Consider the following 19,200-nt stretch of genomic DNA (forward strand, 5'->3'; position numbering starts at 1 on the left):
GTAACTGTCAATAGAGACGACACTACCTGAAAAATTGATGACTGCCTTTCAATGCCGGATGCTCTCACCCGTATAGAAGATGGCAAATCCATAAACACAAAGGACGCGATTCACGAAGGTACTTATGTGTAGTAAAGTTATGAGTGTGGTGTCTCGGCGGGGACTCTGCCCTCAGTGAAAAATTGATGACTACCTATCAATGCGGGATGCTCTCACCCGAATAGAAGATGGCAAATCCATAAACACAAAGGACGCGATTCACGAAGGTACTTATGTGTAGTAAAGTTACGAGTGTGGAGTCTCGGCGGGGACTCTGCCCTTCGTGAATCAGTCCAAAGCTCTTTGCCATTTAAGATGATCCTTCCTTGAAATAAGAATGCACTCTCTCAATAAAAGGTGGCGTCCAACCAATGAAAGTTGACGGTGCTAAAATACAAGATAGTTGTCCTAAAATAAAAGGCTGGCCCCAAATACATAAAGGCACTGCCTTAACGCAAGATAGAGTTCCTTGGTACATGACGGCCACCCCCAATGCAAGATTATTGACCCCAGAACAACACATGATTTGACACTCTCCAAATATAAGATGGTTGTCAATACAAGATGTGAATATAAGCTGGAGGACTGTTGCAAGATGGCGTCACCCCAGTACAAACAAGCATTGGCAAAACTCTTTGGCCTTGAAAAGCCTGCAGTGCTTTTGCAAACCAATGCAGTAGGCATGAAAAGTATGTAAGTAATAAAGAGAAGACATGCTGTCAACTATAGATGGTATGCATGTACTTGAAAAACATTAAAAAACATTATCCATCACAAAAATATATTTAAGAAGAAACATGAACCGAAAACAGAAATAAAAGCAGAAACTGATCTACCAGCATTGACTATGATGCCACTACTTTTTAAGTGAATGTGCCCATATACAAACACGCACACTATATATGCAAATGCACAGAGTGTAACCTTATTTATTACCATTGCAGTGTTTGGAGGAGCCACGATGCTCCTCCTCTCCCTTAAAAATAGCAATAAATATACATGTCATACATCTGCATACTGATTCATGCCATGGCATTTTTCCATGTGTTTTTGTTTTACAAAGGTTATTTAACCAAAATCAGAATACAAAGGGTTACATTTGTGCAGTCCTGTAAAATCACATGGATGAGATATTTTGACTATTAGGAGCCCTGTTTACACGCGTCACGTAATTATTGCAAACAATCTCAGATCAGTAAAAAGTTTTTCTCAATAAACTTAAATTTGAGCTCTGCCCTAAATGTGTGAGTGTGTGTTTACATGTGTGCTTATGAGTTCAGTTGCTCTAAATAATGTGTTATTGGGCCACATTTCTTTTCACTCCCATGGCATACACGTATATAGTTATGTTGTTTGGGAAAAAATGAGGCTGGTTGCCTCGAAGCCAGACAGGCCAGACTTCAAAGCAGGCCCTATAAGACAGTGTTGGCCATTACAAGATGGCAGGCCCAGCACTCCAATGCAAGATAGGAGGCACTCGGGTACCAGATGGGAATAGCTGAAGCACAGTTGTCATTCTCTTGATACACGATGATAATCTCTCAATCCAATGAGTTAGGTTAGAGGGATCCGCATTGCACTTGACGTGGAGTCTTAGTGGCCCCAGAGCTTGAGTTCTCCATCAGCCATTCGGAGGCACCATCCTGTTCGGTCCCTTTACACTCTGCATGCTGGCCTGGCCGCATCTGCGTCCACATGCAATAGCAAGGCTACAAGCTTGCAGGACCAGTGAGGCAGCAATGGCTGACAGGTAAGCGCCTACTTCATTTAAGGAACTGATAGAAGCTTACACAAACCTTGATCTGGAATAAAACACACTCAAATGCGCTGAAAATAAAGTGTTGCATTATTGTCAGTTTTCTCCCTGATTTCACATCAGCACTCAGTAATTCTGCCTATTCTTCTGCCACCTGCTTTGATTTTATTAAGCCTGCACATTGTATATTATTGTGTTGGAATAGAAACCATAACTGTGAAACCCACTGCATAACATATGGAAACTGACTTGTTACGAACATGCTTTTTATGAGTAAAAAACCTCATGAAACCCTCATGACCTATCAACACAACTTTACTGGTCCACTATTTAGAACTGAACATAAAGCTAGAATTCCCTGTGGCATTTACAGCAGAGACATCAAAGATGGTATGGGCGCAGAGCCTGAAACCCCATTTCACTTACCTAGCATGACTGATATACACTAGTGGGTAGTACAAGAAGAAGCGTGAAGCCTAGTAAAGTGTAGAGACCTTAGTGCTCTTCTCCCAAAACTTTTCACAAACACTAAATCTGTACCCGAAAGTCACAGACCCATCAAGAGCGGGTTAAGTTTCTTTGTGGGCTGTACACAAATATTTAATACTCCCTGAAAAAAGCCCCAGCAACAGTCCAACTCTTACCATGAATTATTTAAATTAAATCTCACCAAAACCAATTCCTGGAAAGAAAATGAATTAGGGACTCCTTCAAAGAATACAGTGGATAATACACACATTACCTAGCCTGGCACTGTACCAGGCTGGGGTGCAAATCCAAACTTAAAGGGACTGGGCACTGATGTGTGTATGTCTGTTTATACAGCACTTCAAACACTAGGTGTTATTATTCCCCACCTCTAAGGCACTTATGTTATCAATTTAAATAGATGAAAGGCAGACATGTCTTCCATACAGATCTTTTTATCAGGCTCTCAACCTATTAATTGACCTATTTTACCATCCCAGAAGTTGATTCAACAACCACATCTGACACACTTCAACAATAGTCCCTCACAGTTGAGGATGAGATGAGACTTTTAAAAATAAATGACTTTTGGTTTGCCTATGACTGTATTGCTGTTGAACGACTGCAAGAAACGTGGCACGTGCTTTTGATATGCCCAGCTTGGGTTCTTTAATTCGAATTCTGTGCTTATTAATCCAAGGGGAAAAGTTATTTGGCGTAAGCTGACAATAGCATTTTTTGATGACAACAGAAATGTTTGCACCCTGCTGCAGCAGAAATACGCCAAATTTAGCATGTAAGTTGAAATGTACTTTGAATGTGCCCATAGTTAAGTCTGGCATTTTTTTTACTAAAATTATAGCTATAATTTACTTTCAATGGCTTTTAGCCGGCCCTCTTCATCCACTGGATTGTTGTTGTGTCATTCAAATGTTAATTCCGCCCTCTACAGCATGCAGTTGAAACAGTGAGTCAGCTCTCTTCATCCATTGGTTTGTTGTTGCGTCATTCACATTTTAATTCCGCTCTCTAGAGCATGCAGTTGAAACAGTGAGTCAGCTCTCTTCATCCATTGGTTTGTTGTTGTGTCATTCACATTTTAATTCCACCCTCTACAGCATGCAGTTGAAACAGTGAGTCAGCTCTCTTCATCCATTGGTTTGTTGTTGCGTCATTCACATTTTAATTCCGCCCTCTAGAGCATGCAGTTGGGACAGTGAGTCAGCTCTCTTCATCCATTGGTTTGTTGTTGTGTCATTCACATTTTAATTCCGCCCTCTAGAGCATGCAGGTTGGGGCAGTGGGTCAGCCCTCTTCACCCACTGGCTTTCTTCAATGTTAGTGACTGCATTCTGCTCTTTCACAAGTAGCACCTCCGCACACAAACGAGTTCCCTTAAATACCAGAGATTACTACGACAAAAATATTTTGACTGGTAGCCAATGTTTTTGTTTTACTAGCGTGGCCCAGCAGCTTTCTTAACAACAATGTTTTACAGGGCAAAACAATCACTCATAAGTCCAAAAGGCAGGCAGCCAGACCTAGTGGTTTTACCAATGTTTGTTCTGGTTAGATATCCATCTCTTCTGTAGTTTTTGTTTTCCAAAACTTTGTGTTACAACAGGGTGTTGATTGGGCTTCCAGAGGTTAACCTTTTATATAGGGTGGAAAAAATGGATTTGAGAAAATGTGAGAATTACGTTTGAATTAAACATCTAACGTAAGTGGCTAACACAGATGTTCTTCCGGTTGCAAGGGGCTTTGAGAAAAGTTCGAGAAGCGCCGCCCTTTCATTGGATGAAATGAACTGCAATGTTATCCTGTGATCGGAGGAAAACAATGTGGGGTCCACTGGGGGCACCCCTGGCATCTAGGCCACAAGGGAACCCCGAGAAAGGTGGAATATTTTCTTCATCTGCAAGTACAAAAGTTTGAATTACCTGGATATGTTCAAGAACTAAAGATGGGTTCTCGAGACAATTTTTCAATCGTTCTAGAACTGAACAAAAACGGGAAAAAAACACGAAATTAAATAACTCGCAGCACATTCCGGAAGTATGGGGGTTCTGCAAGCTGTGACCCAGGGCATCCACAATAGTGCCGTACTGTGCCCAGTGGGCGGAGTATATCATTACAAACCCCCCCCCCAAAAAACCACAGGTAAAAATGATGGTTCAGTGCCAGGAACCAGGATGCTTGCTATACAAATTCTCAGAAATTCTCCTAAAAACTTCAGTTGCAATGCAGCGCTAAAAATACACTGAATGGTGTCGAGCGAAGCAGTCATAACACCCCAGAATGCACTGCTCCTGGCCTCACTAAGGTGTCCCCCTTGATGACGCAAGGGCTCTGGCTTCGCTCGTAAATCTCCTGCTTGTTAAAGTGTAGGGGGGGGGGGGGCAACAGCAGTGCTGGGAGACGTCAGAGGCGAGCTATGGAAAAACGTTGGGGGTTTAGTAAGATTTCATAACCTCTGGCAGGCAGGGAGAGCTGAAGCAGTCAGTCACACGTCGGGCTCCGACTGTCATGCAACTGTCCCTGCCCCAGCCCTACTGGCCTCTGGGAGCCACCGGCCTGCCGTGACATCTCCAGATTTCCATGCAGGCTAGTAGCACTCTGGCACCGGCGCGATCCCAGGAGAAAGCCTCGGCGAGGAGACGGGGCCCGGAGAGCACAGCCCCCGTCCCGAAGCCAGAAGGGGCGGTTCCGCTCGGAGGTAGCAAGCGGAGGGAAGGGGGAGGAGAGAACTTCAAGCGCAGACATCAAAGGCTCTCTGCACAGCTGATGAGCAGATCTTTCCTGGAGTTCATATTTTATACAGATGACAAAAAATGTGTATTAACTCCTTGTCTCTCGGACGAAGACGGGTAAGAGGCTGTGCCTGTCCGAGGGCTCTAAACCTACAAAACGGCATGCCGGGGAACAACGTGCGTTTTTCGACTCGATGAGGAATGCACTCATAATCCCGAATATGCAGAGCTTTTAAGCGCTTTGCGTATAATGAATACTCAAGAAAGGAGCCCCAAATCGACCTCTAAGACCCCCCAGACAGCAATTGAGCATCAATAGGACAACAAGGGAAGGTCGTGTAGTGAATTCTACTCTGGGCTTCTAGGCACTCTAGAGCTACAACCAATAGGGCACGGGACCATGACCTTGAGTCACAGACTAGTTCACGATCCCCCTGGCGGTCTGAAACGCAGATATAAAACACACGGGTTGAGATGAAAATCCCTAGTGACCTTTCCACAACGACGTCATACCATGACGTCATGCTGTAGGAGCAGTGTAACTAACAAACTTATCTGGAAGTCTGCAGCCGACGCCCTCCGTTCTAGGTAACACTGGGGAATCTGTAATGCAATACCGAATTAAGCACTTAGCTTCTAGGAGCGCACGAGCGAGCAACTTTAAGATGGAAAGGAGCAAGGTCACTACCCCTGAAAACCGTGACGAGCTGAGCTCGCGCTCACGTCCAACAAGTCACCCTCTGCGGATGTACCAACACTGGAAATGCTAGGCGTTCTAAAATTATTCAATAACTACTTCAAATATTCGTAGATTATCTAATTGGTTCGTCATCGCTGCAGATGCCGTATTCTGTGTCTGTAGTATTAGTATAGCGCATGTACTCCGCAAGCGTAGTCTCGTGGTGGCACATGTGGGCAGTGGGTTACTGAATACAAATACACATACGCGCGCCTACCAATATTATGAAAACACTGTATGTTTATCTATCAATGTACAGCTCACTAAGATATATTGCCCTGGAGCCGGCCGGGCATACGTTTACTCGCAGCTCCACCGCCTGGATGTTAATTTAAACAATCTGCAGGAAGTTCTTGTGGACGAGAATAAACATCTGAAGTACACACATCACTCGACCACACTGCAGGGACCGGCACAACGTGTGTGTGCAGCGGTCTTTACGCGCCAGTTCGCTGACACAGGAGTGCAGCGGTGCACAGGGGTGCAGTGCGCGCGCTCCCTGTGAGCAGATACATACAGTAGTGCAGCTGAGATAGCCTCACTCGAGCTCTTTAAAAGTGTGGCTCGTGATATGCATCAGTGGCACGAGAGCTGTCAGTGTGTGCAGCAACCGCCACTGAGCCGAAGTTTGCCACTGCACTGTCAGTCAGACTCTCAGTACAACTGTTGCATGTCGCTGCACGCATGGACTGACAGCGCTACGCACACTGGCTTGACTCAGCGCACTGATGTGCATTGCATATTTCTGAGCAATTAGCTCTTCCACGTTCTGACAGCGCACTGAGCTATGTGCACTGCTCGGTATCCGTGCTGGCTTCGCTGGCAGCGGCATGACTGAGTTGCATGCACTTTCAGAAGGCTCGCTTGCAGTGGTATGAACCCCTGGGGCATACATCAGTACAGAAAGCTCTCCTTGGAGTGTTTGATGGACAAACAAAAGTCTAGTACGAGTTGACACTGAAATGTAATGTGACACTGGAGAGTAATAGAGTTTTGCAGTGTAAATCAGTTGTGCAGTGTCAGTAATTACACTGTACGTGGTACATCTGCAGACAAACTAATGCTCACATTGGTTTGCTAAACAAAAACAAATATCTAAAATAGTAACTTGGTCGTGGGGCGTCATAATGTCCAGTGATATGTGACAGTGCATGATGGCCAATCAGTGCAGTGCGTTCTGACAGTGCAGTAGCATTAGCTAGTGCAGCGTGGGCTGCAAGTCCATACATCAACGGGGGGCAATCTGGCAAGGCACTGCCATGCTGCACCAGTGATTCATGATTTGCCAGTGCGGTGCCATCTATCAGTGCAGTTTGCAGATCCGTTGGGCGTGACCTAGAATTGCAATGCCATGCACTAGTGTAGGTGGACCCTGGACCACATCATCTCAGCCCGATCCGTGCAGTGTGATCTAGCCGAGCAGCGTTATGGACAGGTACAGAGCAATGCCAACTGGACAAGGCAGAGTCATGCAGCACTGTGGATTGGCCAGGGAGTATACTGTTCTGGTATAGTGCAGTGTCACTGCAATGTGACCTGGTGGTGCAAAATTACCGACCAGTGCAATGTGACAGGACTGTGCATCAGTGCTGTGCGACTTGCCAATGAGGCCTCAGAAATCAACGTTGATCTAGCCGTGCCATACACTAGTGCATCATACAACACAACGTGTGATCTTAAGCATGAAAGGCGGTATTCTGACAGAACAGCGCATTTGAGCAGCGTAATATCTCATGTGTGCACGTAACAATGCATTGCCAAAGATTACTGTCATAGTGCTGTCATGCATCCCTACGGTCTGATCTAGAAGTGTTATGCCATGCACAAGTGCAGTGTCATGCCAGTGCGGTGTGTGCGTGCAGTTTGATCTGGTTCTGTATTTTCATTGATCCTAGCATCTGGGCATGCAGCAATGCCATGCATCAGTTCCGTGTCAATGGCCGTGGACGGTGACCCTGCAGTACAGTATCCCACATCTTTGCAATGTGCTTTTCAATGGAATGCCTCCAGGCAGTGAGAGCTTCAGTCATACATTACAGTGCCAGGCAGTAAGGTTTTCTTACCTTCTCCCCGCTGTACTGCCTCATCCTGCCCGGACCGCCGTTGTGAGTGGCTGGGTCCGCGCTGCTCCTGCTGCCGGTACTCCCGCTTGATGCCTCGGCTCGGGCCGGCTCCGGGGCTCGGGCGCAGCTCCACTCTGGAGACAGCAGAGCCGCACATACTGAGCTCAGCCCCGGTGACAGCAGCCGGCAGGGGGCGGGCCCAGCGCGCGGCCGGCAGCAAAGCTGGGCCGGCACGAGCCTGAGGGGAGCGGCACGAGACAGGGTGACACCCACCAGCGTCTGTCCCGCCCATTCATAAGGAGGCGGGACTTAACATAAATTCCTAAAGTACAGTTTTGACCCGCCCAACGGTGGGGGGGAAGGACACGCCCATCAAGGAATTGGTTGGACACTAAGCCACGCCCACCAGGATTGACACACCCAATAGTAAATTTATTCCAATTTCGGACGCCGACGAATGAGCAGTGCCTCCGGCGTGCCTCAGGCACTACCAGGCAATCACAGCCTGTCGCTGGGTGTAGCACGGCCTCCAGACTGTACCAGGAATGCCCAACACCCTGAAGAAGGCGCCCCTTCTAAAGCTTCGTCCCCGACCCATACCACTGCTTTCGGGCCCATCGAGCAGATTATGTTACCCATTACTGCCCTGGAAACGCCTGCCTCCTTGTAAACCACGCCCACAGCAGACCGAGAGTTCACGCTGCCAGCTGCTCCCCGCCCACGTCCTGCCCCGCCCGCCCACGGCCACGCCCGGCTGCCGCTCACCGCAGGCTGTCTGCACGAGCGCTTTTGAAGTGGCACGCGCACAGCTGGCAGGAGAGGAGCGTGGCAGTGACAGCATCGGAGCCCGGCTGACGAGCCTCGGCGCAGTGACGGGGCTGCAGCGAGAGCCGGGGATGTTCCAGGAAAAGCAACCTAACGGGGGTGCAGAAGGGAGAGTCGCGGGACCGGTAACAGCTCTAGGCTAGCGACGCTAGCAACTACAGGACAGTCAAGGGTTCAAGGAGTAGCAACAGGGCAGCAGTTGCATCAAGTTCAGCAGCAGGGGGAGCAATAGGATCAGCAAGAACTTGAAGCGAGAAATGCACGAGGAGCGGCAGAAAGTGCTGCAAGAGGAGCGGCACTTGAACGAGCAACAGGAGTTGTAGCGCTGTTCGAGATGCCCTGGGACTGCAGCAGGAGGAGCTGAGCCAAGATCAAAGCAGAGATACAGATGCAGCAGGAAGGACCGCAGGTGATGCATGCACCAGGATGAACAACATGAAAACATATAGAAGGATTGCACGATAGATTCAACAGGAGGAATCCATAGCCGCAAATGTAACAGGAGTGCAGCCGAGATGCAACAGGAGGGAGCCAAAGCCACAAATGTACCAGGAGTGCAGCTGGAGATGCACCAACAGGGACTCATAGCCACAAATGAAAAGGAGTGCAGCCGGAGATGCAACAGGAGCAAGCCATACCCACAAATTTACCAGGAGTGCAGCCGGATATGCAACAGGAGGAAGCCATAGCCACAAATGTAACAGGAGTGCAGCTGAGATGCAACAGGAGGAAGCCATAGCCACAAATGTAACAGGAGTGCAGCTGAGATGCAACAGGAGGGAGCCATATCCACAAATGTACCAGGAGTGCAGCCGGAGATGCAACAGGAAGGGATCATAGCCACAAATGTAACAGGAGTGCAGCTTGAGATGCAATGGGAGGGTGCCAGAGCCACAAATGTACCAGGAGTGCAGCCGGAGATGCACCAGGAGGGACTCATAGCCACAAATGAAAAGGAGTGCAGCCGGAGATGCAACAGAAGGGAGCCATAGCCACACATGTAAAGGAGTGCAGCCGCAGATGCAACAGAGGGGAACTATAGCCACACATGTAACAGGAGTGCAGCCGGAGATTTAACAGTAGGGAGCCATAGTCATAAATGTCACAGGAGTGCAGCCTGAGATGCGACAGGAGGGAGACATAGCCACAAATGTAAAGGAGTGCAGCCTGAGATGCAACAGGAGGGAGTCATAGCCACACATGTAAAGGAGTGCAGCCGGAGATGCAACAGGAGGGAGTCATAGCCACACATGTAAAGGAGTGCAGCCGGAGATGCAACAGAGGGGAGCTATAGCCACACATGTAACAGGAGTGCAGCCGGAGATGTAAAAGGAGGGAGCAATGGCCATAAATATAACAGGAGTGCAGCCGGAGATGCAACAGGCGGGAGCCATAGCCACAAATGTACCAGGAGTGCAGCCGGAGATGCAACAGGCGGGAGCCATAGCCACAAATGTAAAGGAGTGCAGCTGGAGATGCACCAACAGGGACTCATAGCCACAAATGAAAAGGAGTGCAGCCGGAGATGCAACAGGCGGGAGCCATAGCCACAAATGTACCAGGAGTGCAGCCGAGATGCAACAGGAGGGAGCCAAAGCCACAAATGTACCAGGAGTGCAGCTGGAGATGCACCAACAGGGACTCATAGCCACAAATGAAAAGGAGTGCAGCCGGAGATGCAACAGGAGCAAGCCATACCCACAAATGTACCAGGAGTGCAGCCGGATATGCAACAGGAGGAAGCCATAGCCACAAATGTAACAGGAGTGCAGCTGAGATGCAACAGGAGGGAGCCATAGCCACAAATGTACCAGGAGTGCAGCCGGAGATGCAACAGGCGGGAGCCATAGCCACAAATGTACCAGGAGTGCAGCCGAGATGCAACAGGAGGGAGCCAAAGCCACAAATGTACCAGGAGTGCAGCTGGAGATGCAACAGGAAGGGATCATAGCCACAAATGTAACAGGAGTGCAGCTTGAGATGCAATGGGAGGGTGCCAGAGCCACAAATGTACCAGGAGTGCAGCCGGAGATGCACCAGGAGGGACTCATAGCCACAAATGAAAAGGAGTGCAGCCGGAGATGCAACAGAAGGGAGCCATAGCCACACATGTAAAGGAGTGCAGCCGCAGATGCAACAGAGGGGAACTATAGCCACACATGTAACAGGAGTGCAGCCGGAGATTTAACAGTAGGGAGCCATAGTCATAAATGTCACAGGAGTGCAGCCTGAGATGCGACAGGAGGGAGCCATAGCCACAAATGTAAAGGAGTGCAGCCTGAGATGCAACAGGAGGGAGTCATAGCCACACATGTAAAGGAGTGCAGCCGGAGATGCAACAGGAGGGAGTCATAGCCACACATGTAAAGGAGTGCAGCCGGAGATGCAACAGAGGGGAGCTATAGCCACACATGTAACAGGAGTGCAGCCGGAGATGTAAAAGGAGGGAGCAATGGCCATAAATATAACAGGAGTGCAGCCGGAGATGCAACAGGCGGGAGCCATAGCCACAAATGTACCAGGAGTGCAGCCGGAGATGCAACAGGCGGGAGCCATAGCCACAAATGTAAAGGAGTGCAGCCAGAGATGCAACGGGAGGGAGCCATAGCCACAAATAAAACAGGAGTGTGGCTGGAGATGCAACAGGAGTGAGCCATATCCACAAATGTAAAGAAGTGCAGCCAGAGATGCAACATGAGGGAGCCACAAATGTAAAGGAGTGCAGCCTGAGATGCAACAGGAGGGAGTCATAGCCACAAATGTAAAGGTGTGCAGCCGGAGATGCAACAGATAGGAGCTATAGCCACAAATGTACCAGGAGTGCAGCCGGAGATGCAACAGGCGGGAGCCATAGCCACAAATGTAAAGGAGTGCAGCCAGAGATGCAACAGGGCGGAGCCATAGCCACAAATGTACCAGGAGTGCAGCCGGAGATGCAATGGAAGGGAGTCATAGCCACAAATTTAAAGGAGTGCAGCCGGAGATGCAACGGGAGGGAGCCATAGCCACAAATGTAAAGGAGTGCAGCCAGAGATGCAACAGGGCGGAGCCATAGCCACAAATAGAACAGGAGTGCAGCCGGAGATGCAACGGAAGGGAGCCATAGCCACAAATTTAAAGGAGTGCAGCCGGAAATGAAACAGGAGGGAGCCATAGCCACAAATGTACAATAACCCCTGAGATGCAACAGGAGGGAGCCATATCCACAAATGTACCAGGAGTGCAGCCGGAGATGCAACAGGAAGGGATCATAGCCACAAATGTAACAGGAGTGCAGCTTGAGATGCAACGGGAGGGAGCCATAGCCACAAATTTAAAGGAGTGCAGCCGGAAATGAAACAGGAGGGATCCATACCCACAAATGTACAGGAACTCCTGAGATGCAACAGGAGGGAGCCAAAGCCACAATTGTAAAGGAGTACAGCGGGAGATGCACCAACAGGGACTCATAGCCACAAATGAAAAGGAGTGCAACCGGAGATGCAACAGGAGGGAGCCATAGCCACAAATGTAAAGGAGTGTGGCTGGAGATGCAACAGGAGGGAGCCATATCCACAAATGTAACAGGAGTGTAGCCAGAGATGCAACATGAGGGAGCCATAGCCACAAATGTACAATAACCCCTGAGATGCAACAGGAGGGAGTCATAGCCACAAATGTAAAGGAGTGCAGCCTGAGATGCAGCAGGAGGGAGTCATAGCCACAAATGTAAAGGAGTGCAGCCGGAGATGCAACGGGAGGGAGCCATAGCCACAAATTTAAAGGAGTGCAGCCGGAAATGAAACAGGAGGGATCCATAGCCACAAATGTACAGGAACTCCTGAGATGCAACAGGAGGGAGCCATAGCCAGAAATGTACCAGGAGTGCAGCCGGAGATGCACAAGGAGGGAGCCAAAGCCACAATTGTAAAGGAGTACAGCCGGAGATGCACCAACAGGGACTCATAGCCACAAATGAAAAGGAGTGCAACCGGAGATGCAACAGGAGAGAGCCATAGCCACAAATGTAAAGGAGTGCAGCCTGAGATGCAGCAGGAGGGAGTCATAGCCACAAATGTAAAGGAGTGCAGCCAGAGATGCAACAGAGGGGAGCTATAGCCACACATGTAACAGGAGTGCAGCCGGAAATTTAACAGGAGGGAGCCATAGCCATAAATGTCACATGTGTAGCCTGAGATGCAACAGGAGGGAGCCGTAGCCATAAATATTACAGGAGTGCAGATTCACCAGGAGAGAGCCATAGCCACAAAGATAACAGGAGTGCAGCCAGAGATGCAACAGGCGGAAGCCATAGCCACAAATGTAAAGGAGTGCAGCCAGAGATGCAACAGGAGGGAGTCGTAGCCACAAATGTAACAGGAGTACAGATGCACCAGGAGAGAGCCATAGTCACAAATATAACAGGAGTGCAGCCAGAGACGCAAAAGGCGGGAGCTATAGCCACATATGTAAAGGAGTACAGCCATAGATGCAGCAGGAGGGAGCCGTAGCCACAAATGTAAAGGAGTGCAGCCGGAGATGCAACAGGAGGGAGCCATGGCCACAAATGTAAAGGGATGCAGCCGACGATGCAACAGGAGGGAGCCGTGGCCACAAATGTAAAGGAGTAGAGCCATAGATGTAACAGGAGGGAGCCATAGCCACAGATGTAAAGGAGTACACCCATAGATGCAACAGGAGGGAGCCGTAGCCACAAATGTAAAGAAGTGCAGCCGGAAATGCAATAGGCGTGGAGCAGATGCAGCAAGAAGAGCGGACCAGTAAATATAGTAAGCATGTGCCTAAAATGCCAGCATTTGGGATGGAATAACAGGGAGTTTTAGAACAGTTGGGAAATTTAATTTTGCATTAAATTGTAAAAAGGAGTGATTTTTAGTGGGGGAAAGCTGAAAACATTTGTTTACTTAAAACGTAATGAGCATTGACATGCATCAGTATCACATGAGGACATTCAGGATGTTGCAGGCGGCGGAGCAGGAACTGCAACCGGAGGAACTGTATGGTTTTCACAAGGGTGTTCAGCAAAATGAGGGATGCGGTAATTAGCACACAGGGTGCATCAGGAGAAGCTAAACTAAGACTTCTGGAGGGATATAACCGTAGGTGACTCATGAGGTGTACTTGAAATACTCCAGGAGCAGAAGACCCAAGTAATACAGCAGGAAATGCAGCAAAAGAAGACCCAGGAGGTGGAGCAGAAGCTGCTTTTGGAGGAGCCAAGGCAAGGAATGCAGCAGAGAGTACCGCAATAAATGACCCAGTAGGCGAGGAGGAGGACTAGCAGAAGGAAACAAATCATGAACTATAAAAAGATTGGCACTGTACATGCCACAGGAGAGCCAGTAGGAGGTACAGCAAGAGAGCTGAACCAACACATCCAAAGTGCAGCACTCTGTGTCATCAGGAGGGGGAGCTGCAGCAAGAGGAGTCAAACTAAGAAATACATTAGAGGACACACAATAGATGAGCGAGGAAGTGGATCAGGAACTGCAGCAAGAGGAGCTGTACCAAGAAGTACAGCAGCTTTATAAATCAAGAGCAGGGTGAACAACAGGAGCGTAAACTGCAGCCAGAAGAGTAGAACCAACAATTTACCAGGGACGCCGCAGTAGGTGCAGGAGGAGTTGGAGCCGTGAATGTAGCCGGAGAAGCTGAGCTAAGTAATGCACTGGAGTTGGAGCATTGGATGCAAAAGGAAGTGGAGCTATAGGTGCAGTAGGAGGAGCTGAACCAACCAAGGAGCACAGAAGCTTTGCACTAACACATGCAACAGCAGGTGAAGCAAAATCTAATACAGTAGGAGCTAAACCAATAAATGCCACGGAGGGGTTTCGGTGGATGCTACAGATGAGGGGGTATGAAGGGCTGAACAAAAGAAATACAGAAGGTGCGCAGCAGGAGATGTCACAAAAGCAAGATGAACAGTAGGACCAGGAATTGCAGGAAGAGGGCTGGAGCAAATAAACCAACAGTGCAGCTGTAAAGCCAATAGTAGGCGAGTTATTGATGTCATCTGGAGAAGCTGAACCAAGAATTACAGAACTGCTAGCAGACAAGCCGAAGCAAGAGGTGCAGCAGGAATGCAGCAATAGACCCTGCAGCAGGAGGAACTCAACAACAACGAAATATAGTAGGGTTTCAGCAATAAGGGCAACAGGAACTGAAGCAGAAGCTGCAGTACAATGAAGAAGGAGCAGTAGTAGATGCAGCGAGAGGGACAGCTGCAGCTGGGTGCGTTGAGCCAAAAAAATAGACATGGGGTGATAGCAATAGATGCTGCAGGAAGAGGAGCAGGGGCTGCAGCAGAAATAGCAAAGTTATGAAATGTTGCAGGTGCTGGTAAGTAAAGTTTTGCACAGAAGCTTGTGATCAGGTGTATCAAATATCCGGGTTCTAAATACTAAGGGTGCGTAGTCTTGATTCCACCCCATGCCTCTTTTATCCACCACCATAGACTTCCTGCCTCTTTAGCTCACTCTTTCAGGTTCTTTCTCATCCTTGCTTTCTTTGTCACTGGTTTTGGTCTTCCTCCTCCTCCTTCTACCTTTTTTGTGTATTTCACTCTCTTGTCTGAGTCAAAGTTTGATGAGCACAAATAAGTGCTGGTCCCTAAAAATGAGTGCCGGTGGCCCCCACCTTTAATCACCGGCTTAAATTAAACACGGGGTATGTTCTCCTACATTCACCCATACATCAGATTGTGGAACCATTACAACCATCCCCCCTCTGCCGGTGGCACTTAGACAAACACAATCCTCTCAAAATCAAGTTTAAGTTGTCTACTATCACTGTATCATTGATCGTGGGTGCAGACAATGACATAGAAACTTCAATAAACCTCTACTCCCACTTTACCATAACTGTGCCATCTCTCTGTGTGCTCCCTTTCATGCAACATAGCTGGATTGGCATATACAGTCAAACTTGTGGACCAGTGGCATAACAAAAGTTGAGGGCCCTCCCCTGCAAATTACAAGGAGGGGCCCCATGCTCTGGGCCCAGTTAGGAGCGCTCTTGCCAGGGGTCCTTCACCAGTACACAGTGCCGGAGGGGGGGGGGGGGCTCTGAAACTTGGGGGGCCCCCACTCCACGGGGGCTATTGTTAGGCCACTTTTGTGGACCAAGATACTTCAACGACCAACAAATCCTTGTCACTACTCAGTCTGGTTTCAGATCCAATCACAGCATGGAAACTGCCCTCATCACTGCCACGGATGACATCCGCATGACTTGACAGAGCAGACACAACAGCTGTCATCCTCCTGGATCTCGCTGCAGCATTTGGCACAGTCTCCCACCCCACCCTCATTCAACCCTTACCTGACATCGAAATCCAAGTAAATGCACTCCAGTGGATCTGCTCCTTCCTGACTGGAAGGACCCAGTCAGTCAACCTGGCACCATGCACCTTTGATGCACACAAACTAATCTGTGGAGTTCCGCAAGGATCCTTCCTGACCCGGCCCTCTTCAACACATAAATGGCTCCTATAGCCAGCATCTTACGGTCTCACAACATCATTGTCCTCTCCTACGCTGACGACACACAGCTCATTCTCTTTAACGAGGACAAGATGCCCAGTACCCAGATCGAGTTCAATGCCTGCATGACTGAAATTACTGGATGAAGACCGACTGTCTAAAGCTGAACACCCACAAGACTGAAACTGTGATCTTTGGGAAGAGCACATCACCATGGGACTCTACTGGTGGCCAACAGGGCTAAAACCAACACCAACCACCCATGCCAAAAACCTCAGGAACATCTTTGCCAGCAAACTCAACATGACTGCCCAAGTCAATGCCATCACTGCCTCATGCTTCCATACCCTGAATGTGCTGAGGAAGATTTTCAAATGGCTTCTAATCATCACTTAGAAAACAGTCACACATGCCTTGGTCACAAGCAAGCTGGACTACCGGAACACCCTCTATGCGGAATCAACAAAAAACTTGACAGAAGGCTGCAGACCATTCAAAACTTGGGGACCAGAATCACTGTCAACCTCCCATGCTGCATTCATTTCATACCACACCTGAAGGAGCTCCACGGGCGCCCCATTCACAAACAAGCAAAATTCAAACTCCTCATACACACTTTCAAGGCACTATATAACACTGGCCTAACATTCCTCCACAATCGCATCTGTTTTCAGAAACCTTCCAGATATCTCCAACTGTCCGGACTCTAACTTGCACAAATCCCATGCATATGGAAAACCAGATTTGGCGGTCGAGCCTTCTCCTACATCACTCCTAAAGTGTGGAATGACTCCTCACTGTTTGAATTTTGCAAGAAGCTGTAGACCTGGCTTTTTGAGTAGTCCGACTAGGTCCTAGGCTCACACCTGCTCAGCACTAGGATACCCTCTCAGGTGATAGTCTGCTCTACAAATCTGCATAATGTAACATAACATAACAAGCCTTGGCAAAGCCAATAGGTTTCACGTACGGGAGAGCAATTGAGGTTGTCAATATCTGTTAGCCATGTTGCACAGTAGTATGGCTGCTGTGCATCACGGCTGCAAGTATTAAAAAAGTGTTATAACGTGGCCATCGCTGGCCGAGTAATATTGTTGTTTTTGGTGGGGGTGTTTGCTGGTGAGATGGGAGGTCACATGGAGGGAGGGTGTGGGGTAGGGCAACACAGACAATGGATAGTGTGGTCAATGCTGGCTGTATCATAGCACTTTTTATTTTTTTATTGCAGAGTGGGAGGTATGAGGCATCATGGAAGAAGGGGGGTGGGAAGTAAAACAGTGGGAGGAAGGGAAAATCAGGGGGCAACACGGATGACTCAAGGTGGGGGAGGACTGGGGCAAGCAACAACACAGACAACAATGGAGGGTGCATGCAGGCAAGCAACAGGTATGAGGGAGGACAGGCAGGTGGGAAAAAGCAACACGAATAAAGGAGGGAGGGAGGAATACCGAGGGGGAGAAGTACACGAGGGAGCCAGCTGAAAAATACACATTCTTGTGGAGTATTTAAACACAAAGAAAAACATAACTTCTAATAAAATGAACAATAGAAGGACTCAAGCAATGCGTCCGTGCTCCAGGAGAGGGACAAACAAACAAAGAGGGAGGAAGCCTTTGGCAGTGGACCAATATGAAGCAGGCAAATAAGATTGACAACAAAGCCAACCACTGGTAAGCAATGCGCGGCTATAAAGTGCACTGTTAGAAAACAAAAGGTCTTGAATAGACAGCACATGCGCTGTCTGAATGAAACCTAAAAATGACAAAAAATAAGGTCATCAAAAAATGTGCCGCATTACGCTGCATAATTTGCCTTTTCTTGCCACATATTTTAGTGAACCCTGCCGCATAATCTGGTCCTCCCTTGCCTCACAATTCCAGTGGACCTAGCCATGAGTAATGTTTTTGTCACTTGTGCCCTGTAAGTATCAAAGTAAGTAGGAGGGAGATCCAAAAAACCCTCAAAGTCCCTCATACTTTTACACGGGGTTGCCTGTAGAACGTGTTGTGTTTAGTTCTCCCCTTTAAATATGCAATCATGTATTGACTGCATATTTAAAGGGGAGAACTAAACACAACTCCAGTGACTGAAATGTTACGTATGTACCAGAGGCGCAACTAGAGCCAAATTTCGGGGGGGGCTGAGCAAACATTTCGGGGGGGGGCTGAACTTTAAGCAATAGGCAGAGTGGAGCTGCAGGGGCTCTTAGAAGGGGTGAAACAACAGCAAGGCCTCATTAACATGCAAATGGTCTTTTAAAGACCTGTGAAGTGCTCGGGTGCGGCTGCTTTTTTGCCCGGGAAGGTGTCTCATCCCGGGCTGCCACACACGACGGGGGGGGGATGAAGCCCTTTGAGTCCAATGGGTGTTGCGCGCCTGGTATGTACAGACCTGACGATTTTATAGACTTATTCTGAAACAACATGTTTGTCATTATGGAAAGGGGGGGGGGGCAATAAAAGATTTTTATTGCACATGGTGCACACAGTTGGGCTTGGCATTAAATCAAATGATGATCTTAGCTCTACTGTGCACTTCCTTCATTCCTGCTAAGTACATTGGATTTGCTGGCATTGTCAAGTAACTTAGATCCACATTATCTACACATTTGAGGCTTATGAATCTCTTTATATTCTTTAAACAAGTTGTACAGTTTTCTTTAATTTTGCATGCATCCTCACAAGAGGTTACAGGTTTGGAATTGGGATGAAGTTCACTTTGATTCAAGTAATTTTCTCTACAATTAGACGTTCATTATCAATCTAACTATAATTCTGAGCCTTTTAAAAACATTATTTAACTTTCTTCTATGGAGGAGCTGTGCCATAACACAGCACGATTTACATCTAAAGTAGAACCACAGAGAACATATCCTTATAATTGAAGCATACATCTAAATTGTAACAGTTCATAAACTACTATGTAGTTAATTTCATAAACAATAGTGATTTCTCATTAACTGTTTCATGAACTATTGTGCCATTTCGCTGATCTTAAGATTCTATGAAGGTAGTGCTCTTTCAGCATACCGATCAGTGGTCAGCCCTATCCCAGAAGGGCATTGTAATAACTCACCAAA

The 19,200-nt window shown here is 48.0% G+C and overlaps 1 protein-coding gene across 9 annotated transcripts in view; it reads right to left on the reverse strand.

Annotated features, from left to right (window-relative positions):
- Positions 1-19,200, reverse strand: part of ZNF469 (zinc finger protein 469) — a 295,216-nt gene that overhangs the window by 197,893 nt on the left and 78,123 nt on the right. The window contains exon 1 of one of the 9 annotated variants that reach the window (XM_085639386.1): positions 7,816-8,348. The exons of the other annotated variants lie outside the window; for them this stretch is intronic. The gene's annotated coding sequence lies outside the window, so the exon portion shown is untranslated. Of the gene's footprint in view, positions 1-7,815; positions 8,349-19,200 lie in introns of those variants that run through there. 9 annotated transcript variants of the gene reach the window in all.

The sequence above is a fragment of the Triturus cristatus genome, chromosome 12 (assembly GCF_964204655.1).
Source record: "Triturus cristatus chromosome 12, aTriCri1.1, whole genome shotgun sequence".
NCBI lineage: Eukaryota > Metazoa > Chordata > Amphibia > Caudata > Salamandridae > Triturus > Triturus cristatus.